Source organism: Hyperolius riggenbachi, chromosome 1 (assembly GCF_040937935.1).
Source record: "Hyperolius riggenbachi isolate aHypRig1 chromosome 1, aHypRig1.pri, whole genome shotgun sequence".
NCBI lineage: Eukaryota > Metazoa > Chordata > Amphibia > Anura > Hyperoliidae > Hyperolius > Hyperolius riggenbachi.
In genome coordinates this window covers 495526533-495547108 of record NC_090646.1, presented here as the reverse complement: position 1 = coordinate 495547108, position 20576 = coordinate 495526533, and the positions used below count along the sequence as shown (strand labels likewise).

The window sequence follows — 20576 nt, the reverse complement described above, 5'->3', positions numbered from 1 at the left end:
AAAACTTTACGCGCGCAAAACTTTATGCGCGCAAAACTTTGCGCGAGTTTCTTTTATCACACCTAAACTGAGTTTAGGCGTGATAAAGGGCTTTTCACCAGCGTGCTAACAGTTTGCACTGCTTTGCGAATCAAGCCCTTAGTGTAGGCTCATACTGGCAGCAGTTTGGGTGATTGTAGGGGGAAGCTTGTTTGTGTATACAGTATACAGACTTGTGTAGACAAGAAACCCTCACACGTCTGTCAAAGGCCTAGCTCAGTAATGCGTTATTGATTATGGTTCGGTTAATACATCATTTCACTAATGCTGGGAATATGTGATGAGTTTTTTGGCCGATACATGGCTCGGTAGATAATTTCCAACAAATCCGATCTGATTTTGATCGTTTTATGGAACACTTTTCTCATAGAAGTGAATGGAAATCGATCAGCCAGCAAATTTGCTGAAAAGACTGTGTTTTCCCAGCAGCATTCCTTTTATGAGAGTTTTAGTTGCCTACAGAGACGGTCAATGAGCTTTCAGTAAGCCTGACTTTTATGCAGCTTCAAATTGGGCCAGTCAAAGGTGACAAAGTGCAATTAACTGGCCCACTTCCAAGTTGCATTACATTTGCATGTATGCTGGTGTTATTAGCATATCATTGACTACCTCTAGTTACTTGTGCCTTTTTGGGTAGAGAAGTCACAGGTGTAGTGCAGAAGGTCGGTTTCATGGTCCCGTTAATGGCATTATTACAGCTGTGGTGCCCTGCTGTTATGTAGTGAGGAATGGCATTCCACCACCTTTTAGTGATTGCTTGTGGTTCCTTCTTGACAGCTTATTTATCTTAAATAGACAATCCAGGAGTCCTGGAGTCTGAGGTGCTGCTCCTGTTCTCCTGGAGTCTGAGGTGTCTCTGATGCTCTTGGTCCGAGCTGAGTGGATCTGTCAAACCGTGTTATCAGTCTGCCGACAGACCGTACACACGTCCTACTGTCGGCAGAACGTCCGCCCAGCAGGAGGGTCTGACGGACCTGTCGTTTGCTAAAGTATGGCGTGTGTATGCGCCTTTGGTCAGTAGCTATTATGTTAAAGACATATTGATAAAGAAAAAAAATTGTTTCCTTTTTTTTTTTTTTTTTTTAATCAATACCAGTTGCCTGGCTGTCCTGCTGATTTCTTTGATTGCTGTAGTGCCCGGATCACACATCTGAAACAAGCATGCCATTAATCTAGTCTAGCTTCGGTCATAAATGCCTGATCTGTATGCTTGCTCAGAGTCTATGGCTAAAAGTATTAGAGGCAGAGGATCTGCAGGACAGCCAGGCACGTTTCATTGTTTAAAAGGAAATAAATATGGCATCATCCACATTACTCTTACTTTAGGTGCGCTTAAAGGGAACCAGAGATGAACGATTCACACAAAATATATCGGTCGATAGCTTGTAAAGAATAAATGCTCTACCTGATAATTTTGCCACTCTGGTGTGCCTTTTTTGAGTGTTTTGTGTGTGTGTGTGTGTGTGTGTGTGTTGTGTGTTTTTTTTTTTTTTTTTTTTTTTATTGCTTCAGGAAAAATCCTATATGGCCACCGGCTTATATCTCTTCTGCTTCCAGGTTATGAGCTGTTCTGGATGTGCTGTCTAGCCTCTGAGACTATAGACAAGCAGGGTTGCTGCTGCAGCCTTTCATCTGTGTGCTTTCAACTTTATTATTCTGGCATGCTGTGTGGCTGCCTGTAGAAAGTGTCTTTCATTGAAATGAAACTGCATACAGTAGATAATGACTGGCTGCATAGTGCACACAGATCACACAGCCACACTTGTCTGTTTCAGAGCTTCTTTCTGCAGGAGCAGCCCCTCCCATGTCATCAGCTCTGAGTATGCAAAGCAGGAAAGCTGAGCCAGGAGGGGGCAGGCTTGGGCTTGAAAAGACTTCAAAGAACACTGACTTGGCTATAATGATTCCAGGTCAAACCTAGACTGAATGTTCAGTCGGGGATTCTTATCACAGCTGATAAGACAGATTAAGCAGAGAAGAATGAAACTAAAAGCAGGGTAGGTGTTTACTGTCATGTTCCCACTGATAAATGTAATAAAATACATGAGGGTGCTTCGTCTCTGGTTCTCTTTAAGTGGATCCGAGATGAAAAACTAACAAGTAACTTGTCTATATAGCTTATCTAAAGTTTAGATAGTTTACACAACAAATCTAGCTGCAAACAGCTTCAACAGTATAGGATTATTTCTTCCTGTGATATGAGAGCGGCCATATTCTGCTTGTCATCATTACACACAGTAAAGCTGCTCTGCTCTGCATCTCCACCCCTCAGCCTGTGAAAACTCAAACTCCATTCCCCTCTCCTCCTCTCTCCTTGCCTCTCCACCTCATTGCCTCTGAAATCTCTGACTGGAAATGCCGCCTCCTCCCCACAGACTGAGCTCCCATTAGCACTTTCTACATGGGACTCAGAATGCCTAGGCGCTGGAGGAGCTGTGGGTGAGGCTTGTTTAGTTTATAGGGAATTAGGTTATTAAAACAAAAAAGAAAAGTATTTGGCATGAGGAATGCCCTATAAACTATATGTAAGGGGCACAATTATGCAATGAGTAAAAGTTTACCTCCGATCCACTTTAATGGTATTGTCCAGTATGCTCAACCTTTTTGTGCTGGTCCAGCATAGCTGAATTTCCTGTTGCTAACGAGAGGGGTTTCTTCAACATACCCTAAACAGGGGGTGTGTGAATGTTTAATGACAGGGTCTCCAGATGGTATGATTGTTATGCTTTTGTGTATGGCTAATTTGTATCAATGAGAAGTTCCCTGAAGACCATATTAATTGGAAGAAAATGAAGTGGTGGTAACTACTTTTTAAAGCAGTGTTAACATTTCTGTATAAAGAGCCAACAAATTGCGCAGTGCTGGCAAGCTGCTGGTATTTGTGACCTGTTAGAATTGTAGGTCCTATCAGACGCACGCTATATACATTGGAGTTTTTGTTACTTGCCTTTTGCTTGTCTGCTCATGACTGTAAAGGTAGCCATACACTGGTCGATTTGCCATCAGATTCGACCAACAGACAGATCCCTATCTGATCAGAGAGGGATCGTATGGCTACCTTTACTGCAAACAGATTGTGAACCGATTTCAGCCTGAAACCGTTCACAATCTGTTGTGGTGGTGCTGCTGCCGCTCCCCCCCCCCCCCCCCCCCCGCCCGCATACATTACCTGCTCCGCTGGTGCGACTGCCCCCGGTCACCGCTCTTCTTCTCCGTCTCCGCTCTGGTCTGCTCTGGTCTCCGGCATGCTTCCCTTCTTCCTGTCTGGGGGAAGTTTAAACAGTAGAGCGCCCTCTACTGTTTAAACTTCCTGCCGGGACAGGAAGAAGGGAAGCATGTCGGAGACCAGAGCAGACCAGAGCGGAGACGGAGAAGAGTGGAGACCCGGGAGTCGCGCCGGCGGAGCAGGCAATGTATGCGGCTCTATTGCGTCGGTCGTCGGGCACTCGAACGCCGCTAGCGATGCGCTCTTTACCCGCGGGCGATCGACGGTTATTTTCCGCACGGCGCGATTGACGGGATCGGCCAGAATGGATCGAAATTCGGCGTGTAGCGCGAGCGATTGGCAGCAGATTCGATCCCAGTGATCGAATCTGCTGTCGAAACGGGCGCAAATCGGGCCAGTGTATGGCCACCTTATGGACTTGAGTCCACCAAGCCTGTTTATCATACATTGATTCTTTGGAATCTTGAGTGGGCACCATTTCCTCTTTTCTTGCTGCATGGTTAGCTAAGTATTTGAGTTTTTGTTTTGGAAGTATTTATAGGGCTCTCTCACCCTTGTGCCTTAGAATTTGTTACACATTTATTCATATTCATTTTGTCACTGTACTTACCAATTCTGTATTTTGCACCAATTGTGTATTTTGTGCCCACTCTGTATTTTGCATAGTGGTGTATACCATTGTCTGTATTATTTTCTACCCCATGTCTGTTTTTTGCTTTGTACAGCACCACAGAATGTGGACATTTTATAAATCAATAATAATATTGCAGCTCTCACGCCATAACTTACTACTGGAAAGGCTTTATCCCTAGACTGCCTGATCTTTGCTGGTAAAAGCATGTCTGATTGTATCCTCCACGTTTATCATAGCTTTTCAACAGATCCATTTGTGGTCAGCAAAACGCTAAGTCCAGACCTGCATATTATTATTATTATAATTATTATTATTATTATTATTATTATAAAATATGTATGTATATGTGTGAGTGTTTCCCATAGAAGCCTATGGTGAAAAGTGTGCACCTCCGGACTCAAAACGGATCACCGGAGCGGATACTGCACCGTCTGATCTGGTTGGCTGTTGGAAATCAGTATAATGCTGGGCATAGACGGTTCGTTAATGCGCCGGTATCGAGCCGGCGCGTCACCGCTCGGGGATTGAGCGGCGAGCGCAGTATCGACCTGCCGCGGTGATCAGACAGGTTGAATATTATCAATCGAGCCATCAGCGGCTCGATTGATAATATAAAACGAACTGTCATAATAATTATAATATATAATATAATATATAATCATTATAATATGCCCAGCATAAAGTGTGAATCCTCATAACTACAGAGATCTCTAATCCAGGGAAATCTTATCTGCCTCTTCTGTGTGTATGTGTGTGTTTGTATTTGTGTGCCTGTGTTGACATTTGATTGTAATTGGTAACAGGGCAGGGCTGTTAAAACTGGTTTTATGATACTATGAAGTGCTCTAGGTATGTGTTTTTCTAAAGTAATTGAATAATAGTTACTGTGTATAATTGCTGCAGTACTTTGTTTATATTTTGTCCAGTGTGGCACACTCCGCAAACTCTCGGAACTGCAAGAAAACAGTCTCTGGAACGTTCTGAGGTGTGTGTGTAGAAGGCCAAACAATGACTTTAATCAGCTAGTAGTGGTGATGGTGGGGGCGTGGAGCCATATCTCTCTATTGCTGGAACTCTTTAGCAGGTATCTGGTTCATACTGTTGAGAGGACAGGCTTGTGATCCTGTGCAGCAGCTTGTGTGTAATATGGGTAGCACAGAGTTCCTCATTCCTGTGAGCATCGGATGAAGTCATTATAGCATGTTTTGTTGGTGGGTCTGTGCTTTAACATCCTGTAAAGTGGATAGTTGGAGAAAAATATTTATTGCTTCGGGCGGCATGTTTGTTATGGCACCTTCCGGTCATTTTTGTAGTGCCAAGAATTTTAATTACTGCAAGGCACACAGGACAATGGATTAAAACAAGCTCTGATTTAATCTAAGTGAAGAGATTTCTTTCTTCTAGATAGCGGGCATATATCAACACTTTGTGGAAATGACATCAGCCTTCAAGAACTTTAGTTGAATCCGTGCCCTGGCGAGTGCTGCCAGATTATTGTGGGGAGGGCAGAGCTGGTTTCTTGCCATGTTCTGTAGGGGTGACAGATTAATTCATGAGCCATATGGTAACCTACAGGCAGTTTAACAGAGCTGGGGAACCTCGTCTACCACACGTTACTACAACAGAAGCCTTTTTTTTTTTTTTTTTTTTTTTATTTTAGTGGTAATGTGACCCTCAACCATTTGTGCATACAGGGCCACCGACTCAAGGTACCCAAAATGACTCCGACTTCTCGATTCTGACTTCTTAGTCTAAATATTTTTTTTATTTTTTTTTACAAAAGCTATGGGTTTGGTTCAAAATTCATCAGACTCCTCAGTTTATTGAAACCTCCAACTCCAGGTATCCAAAATTGCTCTGACTCCTCAACTCTGACACCACAGCCCTGTGTGCATATACTACCACTGACATCAGTCCCTGCAACCTCCTCGTCTAATGGCCTTACCACAGTTATAAGCAGGGCTGCGGAGTTGGAGTCAGAGCAATTTTGGGTACTTGGAGTCGAGTGGAATGATTTCTTTTACCAAATCCAAAGCCCTGGTTATAAGCATACACATACACATTCTAGGAAAACATGTTACCACCATGGCTGTGAAGTCTGAACGATGTTTGGGTACCTGGATGCGGTGGTTTTCATAAACTGAGGAGTCGGATGATTTTTGTACCCACTCCATAGCCCTGCAAGGACTGTGTGCAGTCAGAGAAATTTTGAGTACCTGGAGTCTGAGTTGAAGTCAGTGGTTTCAGAAACTGAAGATCCACATCCCTGGTTATCACAAGTTAGCAGTTTTGTTACTGGCTTGGTAAAGGAACGAAGTGTGCCTGGGGGCCCACTATTTAGACATATGAAGACCTAGGGCCTGATTTACATTTGTGTATACTGCTGACCTATATGTCTGTAAAATCCAGGCACCCTTTAGCACTCCACTGTCTTGCTGCCTGGGCGTGGATGGGGTGGTATTGATCTCATTAATGGCAGTGCATCCACCGTCTGGGAAAGCATGCAACGCTGTATTGTTACACACTGGGGAAATCGAAACAACTTCTCATCATGAGATAAGCCATCATCATCCTAATAATAATGCTCATCCATCACACTTTACTAGTCCTAGTTAATGCTCCATTTTTTTTTTTATTTTTTTTCTTCTATCAATTCCATAAAAATGCAAATATCAAGAACTGTGCATTTCATTTTTATGTTGCAAAAACCATTTATTTTTGCAGTATCCAAAGCTAATTTTATGGTTTCAGCACTTCACATGGTATTACACTGATGCAGTCTGTGATGTTAAAGGATTGGGTTGACTGTGATCCCCACCAGTCATACCTCCCCTAGTGACCTAGGCTACCAGTCATATAGAGGAATAGCTGTGGCAGGCACTACCATTTCTCATTCTTGCCCCCCCCCCCCCCCCCGCCCCCCATTTCCTCTTGATGGCATGGCCCTCCTAGCTGCTACTTCTGCTACTTCAGCAGGAGGAAAGTGAGTGATGAGGCAGTCTGCTGCTTATGGTGTGAGGCTTCTCACTGGCCATCTGGTAGGGTAAGGTTAGTTTCCATTTTTTTTCCTTTACTACAAAAATGAAGCCCATTTACAGCATATTTTTAAATAGATACATTTTCTAACATGTAATTTCCATGAAATTCAGTTATAGAAAGAAATTAACCTAAACCAGGGCTTTCTATACCCAGGAGTAGATGTGCAGTACCGTGAGCAGCTTAATTTTCTGCACAAAGCTAAAGCAGTGTATACCTACTGTCTGTGCAGTTTTTAAGCTGTAATAATTAGAAACTTTTTTTGCACACTCAGAACTGCAATTTGCAGCTTCAGAATAAAGCCTAGTTGAAAGATGCAGGGTTTGCTCTTAGTCAGCACATAAGAAGTATGCCAATGTTAATGTGGAACTAAAGTCTTGTCACACAAATCATTGGCCAGATAGTCTAACGTTACAAAGAAAATTATGTGCTAAGATGAGTTGTGTCCCAAATCTCTGTAAAATCATGGAGTCTCACACCATATACTGCTTAAAGAGTAACTGTCGGGCATAAAATCAAAAATCATTTCTTTATTTTTATCTGGTAATAAGGATGCTAACCAGGCAATCCAAAAGTTAAAATCTCTATTACTTTTCTGGTTGATAAATGATCATTCCCCAGTTTACCTGACTTATTTGGTACACACAAAGGAAGTTGCAGTGCATGCTGGATTGTCCTTTTTTTGCTTCTGTACCCCCCCCCCCCCCAGATTTAACTAATGCACTCTGATTGGCTGAAGCCTCTTTCCTTCCTGTTTTCCCCTCCCACACCTCTGTTCCTCTCCGATTGGCCAATATTTCTCATGCTGAGACAATGCACTTTCTATAGTGAAGGGTGGGCAAATCAGGCAGAGGAGACTGAGGGAGGAAATAACATCAGAATTGGCTTCAAAATAGCCACACTTAAAATGGGAAATGCTAAGGATTTTTTATTTTTTTTATTTTTTTTTTGCTGTTGTAAACATCACTAAAAATCAAAGCTTGGACAGTGCAATACATATGTTATGTAAGTAAAGCAAGTATTTATCTACTTATATATGTGTTGTTGCTTTTTGCTGAGATAGTATGGCTGACAGCTCCTCTTTAAACATCATGAATGTCCAGGGCAGTGGGAAGAATAGGGGCTCGATTGTTTAGGACGTTACGCTGGGAGTTCTTCGCTTCACTGTATGTAATACTGAGTGTTGCTCTACTATTGGTCCATAACCAATCCCAGATGCTTAATGTCTCTCAACAATCCTTTAGATTGTAAGCTCACAAGGGCGGAGCTTTCTCACCATTTTGTGTCTTGGAATTGTATTCATCATATTTCTTATGTCACTGTAATTACCAATTCTGTATTTTGTACCAATTAGCTCACTCTTGCAATTTTATGATATGAACAAAGACTAAGGGAGTTGATCTGTAGTGGGGGGCAGCTTGATTCCTAATTAAATATTAGACCATGACCTCACAGGGAAGGAATTGGAGTTTAACCTTTGCCGTATATATGTGAAAAATTATGATTATTATTTTTTTGTTAAAAATATCCTAAAGAAAATGAGTTCTGTTAAACTATTTTCATGTTCCTGCAAAATAATGGTTTTGTTTAGGTATTTTGTCTTAAGATCCAACAAACCCCTATTCTATAATTATTTTTTTCTTTGTTTGTTTTTGATGTGAAATGGAGAAATGTTTGAACTTCTGTATGGTTTTTATTGCTGTTTTTGTTCCATTCTGAGCAGAAGGAAAATGAGCAATAAAAATAGGAAGATTCAAACACATTTTGAAAAAGGGCGATCTTGTATAGCTGCAAGCAGTTTAGGGGTGAGGCAGTTTTTGCCTCGTGCTCTTTATTTGTAAGTCTCCCTGTGCCAGGGCATTCTCCTGTTGCTGTTTTGCCATCCTCTGGTGCCTGTAGCTGATCTCGCAGTTTGGTTGGAGTTGTGATTTGTATGCCTGCCAGGAAGTCTCTGCTTAAATCTCATGCGTAATGTCTGGGGAGATGGTGTAAATTGCTCAAGGTCACAAGAGACTTTGATTTGAGCCAGACACTTCTGCTTGTTTTCTCCTGCGCTGTGGTGACAGGTGGGATTTTTATACATCAGAATAAAATTTTACTGGACCACGCAGGTAGCAATCCACCCCTCCATTTGCTCAGGCCATATTTTTAAACGATCTAGTTAGGTCATTTTACATCCCCGTAGTTAAATGAGCACAGACAAACAAACCGGCAATCTATCTGTTCTGACTGGTTAAAGAGACACTGAAGCAAAAATGAAAAAAAAAAATATAAAAAATATGATGATTTGGTTGTGTAGTATGGATATTTACAAAAACAGTAGTAGCAAAGAAGGGGAAAAAAAATAAAATAAAATTATATAATATATTATATTATATTAGTATTTTTTTTTTTTTGATTGAACTGTCCTCTGCAGATAAAAAAAAAACTGCTAGACACTTCACTTGAGACAATAAGCTTCAGAAGACAGGTCTCTCTGCGACTTTGAAAGTCCTGGAGCTCAATGGCTTTTTTGCATAGATAGCGGAGTTTAACTCTTCCTGTACTGGAAACAATATTAGACATGTCTCTGCTCCTAATGTTTTATTTCTTAGCTGTACTACACATACAAATCGCATCTCATTTTTTTTTTTTTTTTTTTTTTTTTTTGTGCTTCAGTGCCTGCAGGTAAAATGTATGTGCATATTGTTTTACTATTTGGCCACAAGATTTGGTGTGGGAATAATGTAAAACCTTAAATGAAGATTTTGTTTCTTTGCTTGTCAGGCCTCTTATTTACTGTCCTTCAGGGGTTGCATCTCCCCCTCCTGATAGCCCTGCCACTAGGAAATTGCAGTGGAAATACAATGTCCTAATGGTATTCAAACTAAACTGTTTTTAAAGTGTCTTAAAGATAACTTTTGTGACTTAAACCTAGTTGGCTGGGGCTCAAAGTGGACAAAGCGTTTTTCTAGGTCAGTACTAAAATCACCTGATGACTTCGTTCATGAAAAACTCCGACTCCAGGTACCTAAAATTACTGACTACACAGCCCTGCTTAAATAGAGTTCGGGCAGCAAGTGAGGCAGTGTGGTTGGCAATTTAGACCAACATTTGCTAAAATGTAACAGCTGAATAGTTTTGTCAGATCCTGTGAAGGACTCCTTGCGTGTGTAAGGCTTGCCGTATGCGATAAACACAAGAACTAAAACTGCCACTTTACAGACTACAGGACCTTCTCAAAAAATTAGCATATTGTGATAAAGTTCATTATTTTCTGTAATGTACTGATAAACATTAGACTTTCATATATTTTAGATTCAAATACACACAACTGAAGTAGTTCAAGCCTTTTATTGTTTTAATATTAATGATTTTGGCATACAGCTCAAGAAAACCCAAATTTCCTATCTCAAAAAATTAGCATATTTCATCCGACCAATAAAAGAAGTGTTTTTAAAACAAAAAAAGTCAAGCATTGAGCATGGTATTACTGTGCTCAATTGGCCTGCCAACTCTCCTGACCTGAACCCCCTTAGAGAATCTGTGGGATATTGTGAAGAGAAAGTTGAGAGACGCAAGACCCAACACTCTGGATGAGCTTAATGCCGCTATCGAAGCATCCTGGGCCTCCATAACACCTGAGCAGTGCCACAGGCTGATTGCCTCCATGCCACGCCGCATTGAAGCAGTCATTTCTGCAAAAGGATTCCCGACCAAGTACTGAGTGCATAACTGAACATAATTATTTGAAGGTTGACTTTTTTTGTTTTAAAAACACTTTTCTTGTATTGGTCGGATGAAATATGCTCATTTTTTGAGATAGGAAATTTGGGTTTTCATGAGCTGTATGCCCAAATCATCAATATTAAAACAATAAAAGGCTTGAACTACTTCAGTTGTGTGTATTTGAATCTAAAATATATGAAAGTCTAATGTTTATCAGTACATTACAGAAAATAATGAACTTTATCACAATATGCTAATTTTTTGAGAAGATCCTGTACATTAAGGTGATATCTATCTTTCTATCTATCTATCTATATATCTATCAAAGTAGATCTAATAAAAACTCGTTCCATTCCCCATGTTTAGTCTTACTGCCGTAGTACTGTACAGTGGTTTCTACTCCTTCTTCTACTTTTTTTTTTAATGCATATGATGGATTAAATCACATTCATTAGCAATACGTAGAAGGGCTTTCTTTTTTCCCCTTTCTTTTCTTTGTATTGCACTTCTGTATGGCTCAATCAGTTCCTACTGAGATGGCTGCATTTGACTAGACAGCTGTCCACACTCCTCTCTCCTCCTTCTGTCCCATTATCCTCCATGCGCACCTGTAGTAGTCAGAGGAACTGGGAAGATGAGCGAAGTATCCTATGCAGAAAATTCTACATGTGAACTCACTGCCCATACAATACTTTGGGCATGTTACCATCTCTGTGCAATAACTGAGTTGCAGTTCACACACACAAAGTGAGCAGGAAGTACCTGCTGCTCAAACTAGGGATCGATAAATACTTAGAGAAGAACATATAAAAAGTACGCTAAGGAAGGTAATGTGTGAGCAGCTTTGGGTTGAGAGGGGGAATATCTAAGGCCTGTGTCCTAATATGAATGTCATCTATTTCAAAATCTGCTTTAGACCTAAGACTGTAAATGGGCAAAAAACGGTACTTTTTTTTTTTTTTTTTTTTTTTTGTCCCTGAAGACCCACATTCCAGTCCTTCCTTAGCATTGTGTATAATGGATCCCATACCTGCATGTAGCTGGAATGGAGGTTTAGGCATTGCTTTGTACTCTGTGCTGTACTGTGCATAATTCTTCCTAGGGGTCCGCATGACCTCATACACATTCCATAGCTGCAACAGACTATTTAGGGATTACAGTAACCACCATCCAGTATACGGACTGTTTAATATTTCTCCTGTGTAAAAGCGCTAGAGAGGAGGGGGATAGTCCATATTTTATTGGAAGCTTTTTTTTTTTTTTTTTCTGCCTTTCACTTTGATTTCTTGTAATATCTCATTGCTTGGCAGGATTGTGTTATCATCACAACTTTCATCTCTTCTCCCAATGGCTTGCTGATCCCTTTCAAGTGTGACTATTCAGACATGGAAATCCTTTCATATTTCTATACATTCCTTACTGTCTGGGCTTGATAATGTGCTGTGACGTTTACTCCGGAAGGGCTGCATGATCTCTGCAAATGCAGTGCCTCGGGTGGCTTTCAGTACACATGTAGGGTGACCTCCTACACATGCTGATGAAGGGGTGTGCATGCACAGGTTCTGTAAAAACATATTCTCTGCCTTTGTTTGTCTTGAGTAAGCGAATCAGCATGGTTCCTGCTAAGTGTTCTGAAATGACACCATGGTATATTTATGTAAGCGCTATGAATGTCAGCAGTTTCTGTGGCCACCTCTGAAGTCTCATATTCTAGAACTGGGAATAGAAAGTATGAAGGCCTCATCATTTGTAGCAGAAGACATCAGTTTCTGTGCACCTTGTAAAGTGTATTGGTCAGCCTTACGTCATGTAAGAGGCCCATCTACATAACTATGGTTGTAATCTGCAATGGACTGATCACTGTAATGGAGCTGGAACTGACCAGGAGCAAAACAGCCAGCACACATACATGTGCATGTTAAATTAATGTTCTCGTGTGTTCGACAATGCCTTGGCACCAACATTTGCTGTTTATAGCCATATAATGGTCTATTGAAATAGGTGCTTAAGGCAGCACCCACATTTCTGCAGCGCCAGATAAAATTGCTGGCATTAGCTACGCCCGCTACACAAACTGTGGCTACAACTGGCAGACTTGATGCTGGCTATCTGTAGCAGCATTTAGGTTAGGTTTAGGCATTGGTCAGGGGACGTCGGTTAGGGTCATCCCTAATCGGTTGGGTGTCAGGGCTAGGTATCGGGTGGGGTACTGGTTAGGCATGGGGGGAGAGTAGGTTGGGGTTGGGCATTGGTTAGGCATCAATAGAGGGAGGGTTCAAATGAGAGTGGGATCAGATTATGCAAAAAATTGTTCATTTATGTTTTACTTTCATAATATAAAACATATAGGGCTTGATTCACAAAAGGGTGCTAACTTAGTTAGGACGCCTAAAAGCCCCTTATCATGCCTAAAGCCCTTTAGGACGCGCAAAGTTTAGCCCTGCGCAGAAACGGCGCAATGGGTGCGCCTAAAAAGGCGCATCCGATTGTTTTGGTTTCGCGTGCATCGCTAAACTTTGTGCGCGATGAATAAAGACTTGGGACGTGCTAACTGCTTAACACCCTAGTTAAGCCCAAAGCTTTTAGGCGTGCTAATTGAGTTAGCACCCTTTTGTGAATCGGACCCATAGTAGAATGTCAGTAATTTTTACCCATCTTGTACCACAGGCTTTCTCTGGACCCATTTTTTGTATGTATGAATATGACTACTTTTCACCATACAATCTTCTATAAAAATGAACTCTGTGATAAACTCTAGCATAATTACAGGAAACATTGAATTCTCTTACAAATAAGAGTTGGCTGAAATTACAAATGTATCCACAAACTTTTATTTAAGGTAACTGGGTTGTTGACATTCTCATAATTACATGGTTTCTGCTGCCCACTGCCTGGTCATGTGATCAGTATAGAAACCTTGTTAGTCTGCTATGTGCGCCAAACTGTCTGTAGTGTTTGCATAACTTATTGTGTGTGTCAAGAGAAAGCGATAGGCCATTTCCTGTCTTTCTGTGCATTTTTACATCCAGCCTGTAGAAAAGGAGTACGGCATGTTTTTATGGCAACATTCTAAAATGTATTTCTTTACATTTTTGGAATTATTCAAATCACTTGTGATAGCTTGCAGAAGGAAGTCATGGCTTTTTTTTTTTTCCTGCTTATTCATATTTACATTAAACGTTGCGGCTCATTTCCAGTAGAATTTAAGGGCTCATTCACACTACACAACGCAAGCACGAACACTATTTCGTGCTTGCGCTGCCATCGCACGGTCAACGCACCGAATGCACGTCGGGGAGCGCTAAAGCGCAGACGCCGGCAGCCGTACCCGTCGGGAAACATGTGCGTCATGCGATTTTTATCTCCCCAGAAGCGTTACATCGTAACGCATGGGAACGCACACATGTAGTGTGAATGGTAACATGAAAGTCTATGGACTTTCATGTTGCCATGTGGATCGTACACTATGTGCGTTGCGTCAAAACTGACAGCGCAGCACATAGTGTGAATGAGCCCTAAGAAAAAGATCCTTTTTGGAGGCAAACATGGATGATGTGAAAAAGTTCTGTTTGTTCATACACAATGGAGCTGTGCTCATCTTTCAGGAATATTATACACAAGGGGTTAAAGGGGTATGGCCAAATAACATGTACCAAAACAAACACTTGCTGACAAATTCCCACACACAGCAACTTGCAACACAGTGAGAAACTAATAAAAGGGAACACCCCTATAGGGAGCAGAAAACTCTCCCACTCACCAGTTAGACCAACACAATGTACCGTATTTTTCGGACTATAAGACGCACTTTTTCTCCCCCAAAAGTGGAGGGAAAAAGTCAGTGCGTCTTATAGTCCAAATGTACATAGCAGTGCCTATGTTTTTTCTAGTCCCCCGTGTCTGGTGTCCCTCTGTGTGCGTTGTCTGAGTGTCCCATTAACGTTATTGAATGAGGAGACCATCAGATTTTAATATACTGCAGTAATCAAAATAAATGAAAAGCACGTGTGTGAGGAAAGATGGCAGCTCGCTGCATTAGCTTACCGAAGAGGAAGGAATGGAAGAAATACAGCGCAAACGCCACCGCTAGCATGTGGCTTTCACTAGGTTAGATGACAACAAAGCCATTTACCAATCAGGTGGGGGAGCGCTGCCCGAGTCAGCCAATCCCAGCGCATACAGGCTACTGCCGGTTTGTTACACCGCCCGATAGTCCCGAGGGCGGGATCATGTTCGTCATTGCGGCCAATCACTGCACGCCCTCAGTAGCTGGGAGTGCAGTGATTGGCCGAAATGACGAGCATGATCCCGCCCACGGGATTATCGGGCGGTGTAACAAACCGGCAGTAGCCGTATGCGCTGGGATTGGCTGACTCGGGCAGCGCTCCCCCACCTGATTGGTCAATGGCTTTGTTGTCTAACCTAGTGAAAGCCACATGGTAGCGGTGGCGTTTGCGCTGTATTCCTTCCATTCCTTCCTCTTCGGTAAGCTAATGCAGCGATCTGCCATCTTTCCTCACACACGTGCTTTTCATTGTTCTCTCACTCGGCGCTGGTTCAGCGCCCTGATTACTGCACCATATTAATATCTGGTGGTCTCCTCATTCACTAATGTTAATGGCAAACACAGACACCGCACAAAGGCGGACACAAGGACGGGGGGGGCGGGGGCAGTGCATGACATAGAGGGATACCAGAGAACACGGGACAGATAATGACACAGGGGGGACAGCAGAGGACTCAGGGGGACAGAGAATAACACAGGAGGACATAGAGGGATACCAGAGGACACAGGGGGACAGAGAATGACACAGGGGGACAGAATGACACCGGAGAACACAGGGGGACAGAGAATGACACCAGAGGACACAGGGGGACAGAGAATGACAGGACAGAGGGACACAGGGGGACATAGAGGGACAGAGAATGACACAGGGGGACAGAGAATGACACCAGAGAACACAGGGGGACAGAGAATGACACCAGGGGACACAGGGGGACAGAGAATGACAGAAGGACATAGAGGGACACAGGGGGACATAGAGGGACAGAGCATGACACAAGGGGACACAGTATGACACAGGGGGACAGAGAATGACACAGGGGGACACCAGAGAACACGGGGACATAAGAGGACATGGGGACACCAGAGGACACAGGGAGACACCAGAGAACACATAAGGCGAGGGGGGAAGGGCCATAAGATGCCCTTGCACTACAGATGCACCAGGTTTAGTATATATATTTTTTTCCCTGGATTTTGTCCTCTAAAAACAGGTGCGTCTTATAGTCCGGAGCGTCTTATAGTCCGAAAAATACGGTAATCTCATAAATGGTAGAAGTGCGATGTTGTTTGTGCCTAAAAAAGGTTCAGAACCCTTCAAAGTAAGGTCTGATCTAAGAAATGAATGCTAACTGTGCTGTTGGATGTGGGGCGGTGCAGGGAACCATTCGCCAAAGGGGCCTTCTACAAAACACTGCAGTTTTTTGAGGAAAACGTGTATGTATATATATATGTGTGTGTGTATATGTATGTATGTATGTATGTATGTATATATATATATATATATATATATATATAATTTTTTTTTTTTTTTTTTTTTTTTTTTTACAAAACGGAGGAATTTTAAAATCTGTCTTTTCAGAAGAGACGGGTATTGTAGTGTGGGACATGGCTTTGCACAAAAACAATCCAGTTAGCAGTGCAATTCACAAAACCATTGAAAAAAACAGCATAGTACAAATCAGGTACAGAGGAGTAACATTAACTTGTGACTGAGAGGTTGGGCCAAATAATGGATCACTAAAGTCAATGAAGTGACTTGTGAAAGAGCATTCGACTCCAGGGTCCTATCGCCCACACAATTTGTCCCATACTTTATACACCTCTGTGTTCATAAAGGGCAGGCTGGTGTCTACACGCTTTTTACAATTTGCAAAGGAAGGGGCCAGAAGTTTGCATAACATTGATATATTTGATGCAGCAATTAGACAAGTTGGGACCAAAACGCATAAACAGGTGGGCAGATCCAAATTGAGATGGCAGATTGGTGATTAGGGCCTGGAGGGAATTCTCCTTCTATGGTGTGTGTGTGTGTGTGTGTGTGTGTGTGTGTGTGTGTGTGTGTGTGTGTGTCTATCTATCTACCTATCTATCTCTGAGTTGGCTGATTGTTCAGGCAATAGGATGGTATCTTACCTGCCTGCAAAGCATCATTCATCTTCACCCATGGGCATGTAATCTGCTTCCAATGTTGCTTTGGAATTAGAGCTGCACTAAAGTTCCACTGTAACTTTACTGGTGTTTTACCACTATCAGTGTTACAGGTTGCAGAGTGCGGTAATTTTGAAGTAGAGAAGTATTCATTTTTAATGTACTTGTTGCCTTCTCTGGCCAATAGCATAATGTTTTTACAGGCATCAGCATAGACACAGCATTGTCATTAGTTTATATTTTGAGGCTCTAAAGTCTAAACCGAAAAGAGAAATAAATATGTCCAGGGCCCATATGAAATAAACTTTTTCTGCTAGGAGATAATTTGTATCCTCTTTTTTTTTTTTTTAAAGTACTATCACAATTATTTCAATATTTTCTTGCTTGCTGGTGGTTTAAAAGGCATTTTATTGACCATTTTGAAAATTTCACATAGGAGAAAAAGTTAATTGCATATGGGCCCTGGAGCCAATAAGAAATGTTTAAAGGGATACTGTAGGGAGGTCGGGGGAAAATGAGCTGAACTTACCCGGGCTTCTAATGGTCCCCCGCAGACATCCTGTGTTGGCGCAGCCACTCACCGATGCTCTGGCCCCGCCTCCGGTTCACTTCTGGAATTTCTGACTTTAAAGTCAGAAAACCACTGCACCTGCGTTGCCGTGTCCTCGATCCCGCTGATGTCATCAAGAGCGCACAGCGCTGGCCCAGTATGGTCTGTGTCTGCGCAGTACACTCCTGGTGACATCAGCGGGAGCGAGGACACTGCAACGCAGGCGCAGTGGTTTTCTGACTTTAAAGTCAGAAATTCCAGAAGTTAACTGGAGGCGGGGCCGGAGCATTGGGGAGTGGCTGCGCCAACACAGGATGTCTGCGGGGGACCATTAGAAGCCCCGGGTAAGCTCAGCTCATTTTCCCCCGACCCTCCCCCCCCCCCCCCCCCCTACAGTATCCCTTTAAGTAGGCTACATTGCCAACAAATGGAGAAAACTTTAAAGATGGAGCTAACTGTAACTTTTATGGACCCTTGGCTGCCTGGCTTCTGGGATTTTTCCAGCACTAAACAGTTCTGCTATTCGAAACTATTGAAGATTTTGCATCCTCATAGGAAAGATGTACTAGCTCTAGTGGTTTTTAAGGTAAATGTGGAGCAAACCAATGTCTGTAAGTGGTGTCCTGTATCTGCAACCCACTGCTGATGACAAGACTAATAACATTTATATTGCGCTTTTCTCCTGGCTGACTCAAAGCACCAAAGCTGCAGCCACTAGGACTTGCTCTATAGGCAGTAACCGTGTTAGGGAGACTTGCCTAAGGTCTCCTACTGAATAGGTGCTGGCTTACTAAACAGGCATCGAACCCTGTTCTCTTGTGTCAGAGGCAGAGCCCTTAACCATTACACTGTCCAGGCACACCATGACACGAACACGCTGAAACCAGCGCAAGAGACTTGGGCGCAGCCGGCGCCACCATAGGCCGTAATAGGAATTACGGCTATAGCAGCGCACAGGGAGTAACTTCGGCGCCGTCAGAAGACTGAGCTGAAGTTTCTTTTAAAACATAATAATTCGGCTTCAAGCAATTGCTGGAAGCCGAATTATTTCATTCCCCACTATCCATGGCGGCCTGGAGGGGGAATAGTATTTAACATGGCCGGGACTTGTGCGGCAGCAGGATCAGACATATACCGGCTGTTTCCTGCGCCATTATCTCTCGTATGCCCGTGACATGCTAACATTGTTCTTAGTTTCCTGGATAAGGAGGCAGCTTCTGTATTGCTAACATGTAGTCTAGGAACTGTAGAGCAGAGATGTTGGCCTTTAGAGCCCCTGATGTGATACCAACTACAGAAATGTGAGGCACTCCGAACACCCTCTCAGCATTTGTGTATTGGCAGCTTAACAAACTTGAGTGCTTGGCAAACAGACCTCTTATTAATATCGTTTTTGTTTTGTCACTGTCCACATGTTGCAAGGCACATTAACAAGTAGGCAAATTATCGTTTTGTTTTTACCAACGGTATGCTTACTGCCAGGGAACTCTGAAGTGTTCCATGGTCTGCTTGAGGTGCTTTTAGCTGCGTAGAGCCTTTACATTTTAGTATTGTGTTTGTATAGTGTGATTGTTTTGCTTGTCTGTCTGTTTTTGTGGGGAAGAAAAGTGTTTTTTTTTTTTTTTTTTTTTTTTTATATGCTTGTATATGTGACTGGCCACTAGAACAAATGTGCTGTACTCTGCAGGCTTAGGAAACAGAAGCTGCTCAGTGAGTGCAAGAAGGTTATCCCAAATACCACACTAATGCTGGATGAATTTTTAGATATGAAGTAATGTATTGGCTTATTTTACTTCAGCAGTTTCATGGACCGTGATCTGTTGGTATCAGTCTCATGATATTAATGTTGGAACAGGTTACAGGTCTTCCTCAGGAATACTCGTTTGGCTGTTTACATTTGTATGTTTGTGCGTTAATAGATTATGAGGCGGATGCTATACTCCTGGCAGAACTTCAAACTGCTTATACAAATGATGAGAAGGGCACAAAGATTACAGACTTGATACCGCGGAAGCAATGCTCTGTAAAGTAAACAGGAAGGCTGTATTCTGTATGGACAGCATCAAATATTGAAGTGGCTAGCTTTTAAAGCCGTACGTGGGAAATGTGTAATGCTAGGTACAAACCATGCAATTTTGTGTTAGATAGATGGCTTGATAGATAATTTCCAACATGTCCAATCTTACTTATGATCGTTTTTCTGATTGATTTTTCTCATAGAAGTGAATGGAAATAGATAAGAAAAGATAACAGAATCAGCTCGGAAAATCGAATCGGAAATCGAACAGGCTGAAAATCAACCGAAAAACGCATCGTGTGTAACCAGCATATGGGCTGCATTGGTGTTACTAACGGCAGTCCATTTGTTTACAATAAAACCAGCATTTCCACTTTGCAGTAAAAAAAAAAAAGAGCAGGGATTTAAGAACTGTGTGAAACTCTTCAGGACTATTGGACTGTGCTTATCTATGTGAAAACACAGCAACATTTAAGAGTTGTAATTACTTTGTGGAGCAGAATACAGACTGTGCAGTTGGCAAGTGCATTTAAAATGGACTTTCTCTCGTGTCTCTCCTTTGTCAGACTGGCAGTTAGCTGAATCTGCAGTTCCAGCTTGTAGGGCTCTTTTGCTAGCTGTTAATGGAGCAGCGGCCTTTTCTTGTAAGCTCTAATTGCCCGAGTGCAAGTCTGATGATGAAACTGGAGGTTGTCCTGCATGCTGATCCAGCTAGAGTGGTGGACTGAAGTGATCATTTATTAATATGAATGGGATATTCTTTCCTCTTCATGATTTGCCATTTCCTGCCCACTGATGGATTTATAGCCTCAGCATCTGTCTCAATCTTGTAGTGTTGCTCCTAAAGTGCTAGGAATTCTGGTTCTGTCATTTTTAGGGACCTTCCTATCCTAGCATCCATTACCAGCTCTCATATAGCAGGATAAACCTCAGGAATTTGTTAGCACACACATAGCACTTTGCTTGGCCTGGTTAATTTGATAACCTTGGGTGTGGTTCATTAGTACTGAAACTACTACCTATTGCCATGGGTGGAATGTATGAGCTGAAGAAATGATGCTACAAAACCTGTACAATTCCGAAATAACACTGAGTCTTTCTGTTTAGTGTTTATACGTTAACGACTTGTTGCAGTACACATTAGCTGTACCT

General features: G+C 42.3%; 1 protein-coding gene across 20 annotated transcripts in view; it reads left to right on the top strand.

The window, feature by feature from the left end:
* ARVCF (ARVCF delta catenin family member) overlaps positions 1-20576 on the top strand; it is a 1120703-nt gene that overhangs the window by 845861 nt on the left and 254266 nt on the right. The window contains exon 1 of one of the 20 annotated variants that reach the window (XM_068243396.1): positions 5091-5110. The exons of the other annotated variants lie outside the window; for them this stretch is intronic. The gene's annotated coding sequence lies outside the window, so the exon portion shown is untranslated. Of the gene's footprint in view, positions 1-5090; positions 5111-20576 lie in introns of those variants that run through there. 20 annotated transcript variants of the gene reach the window in all.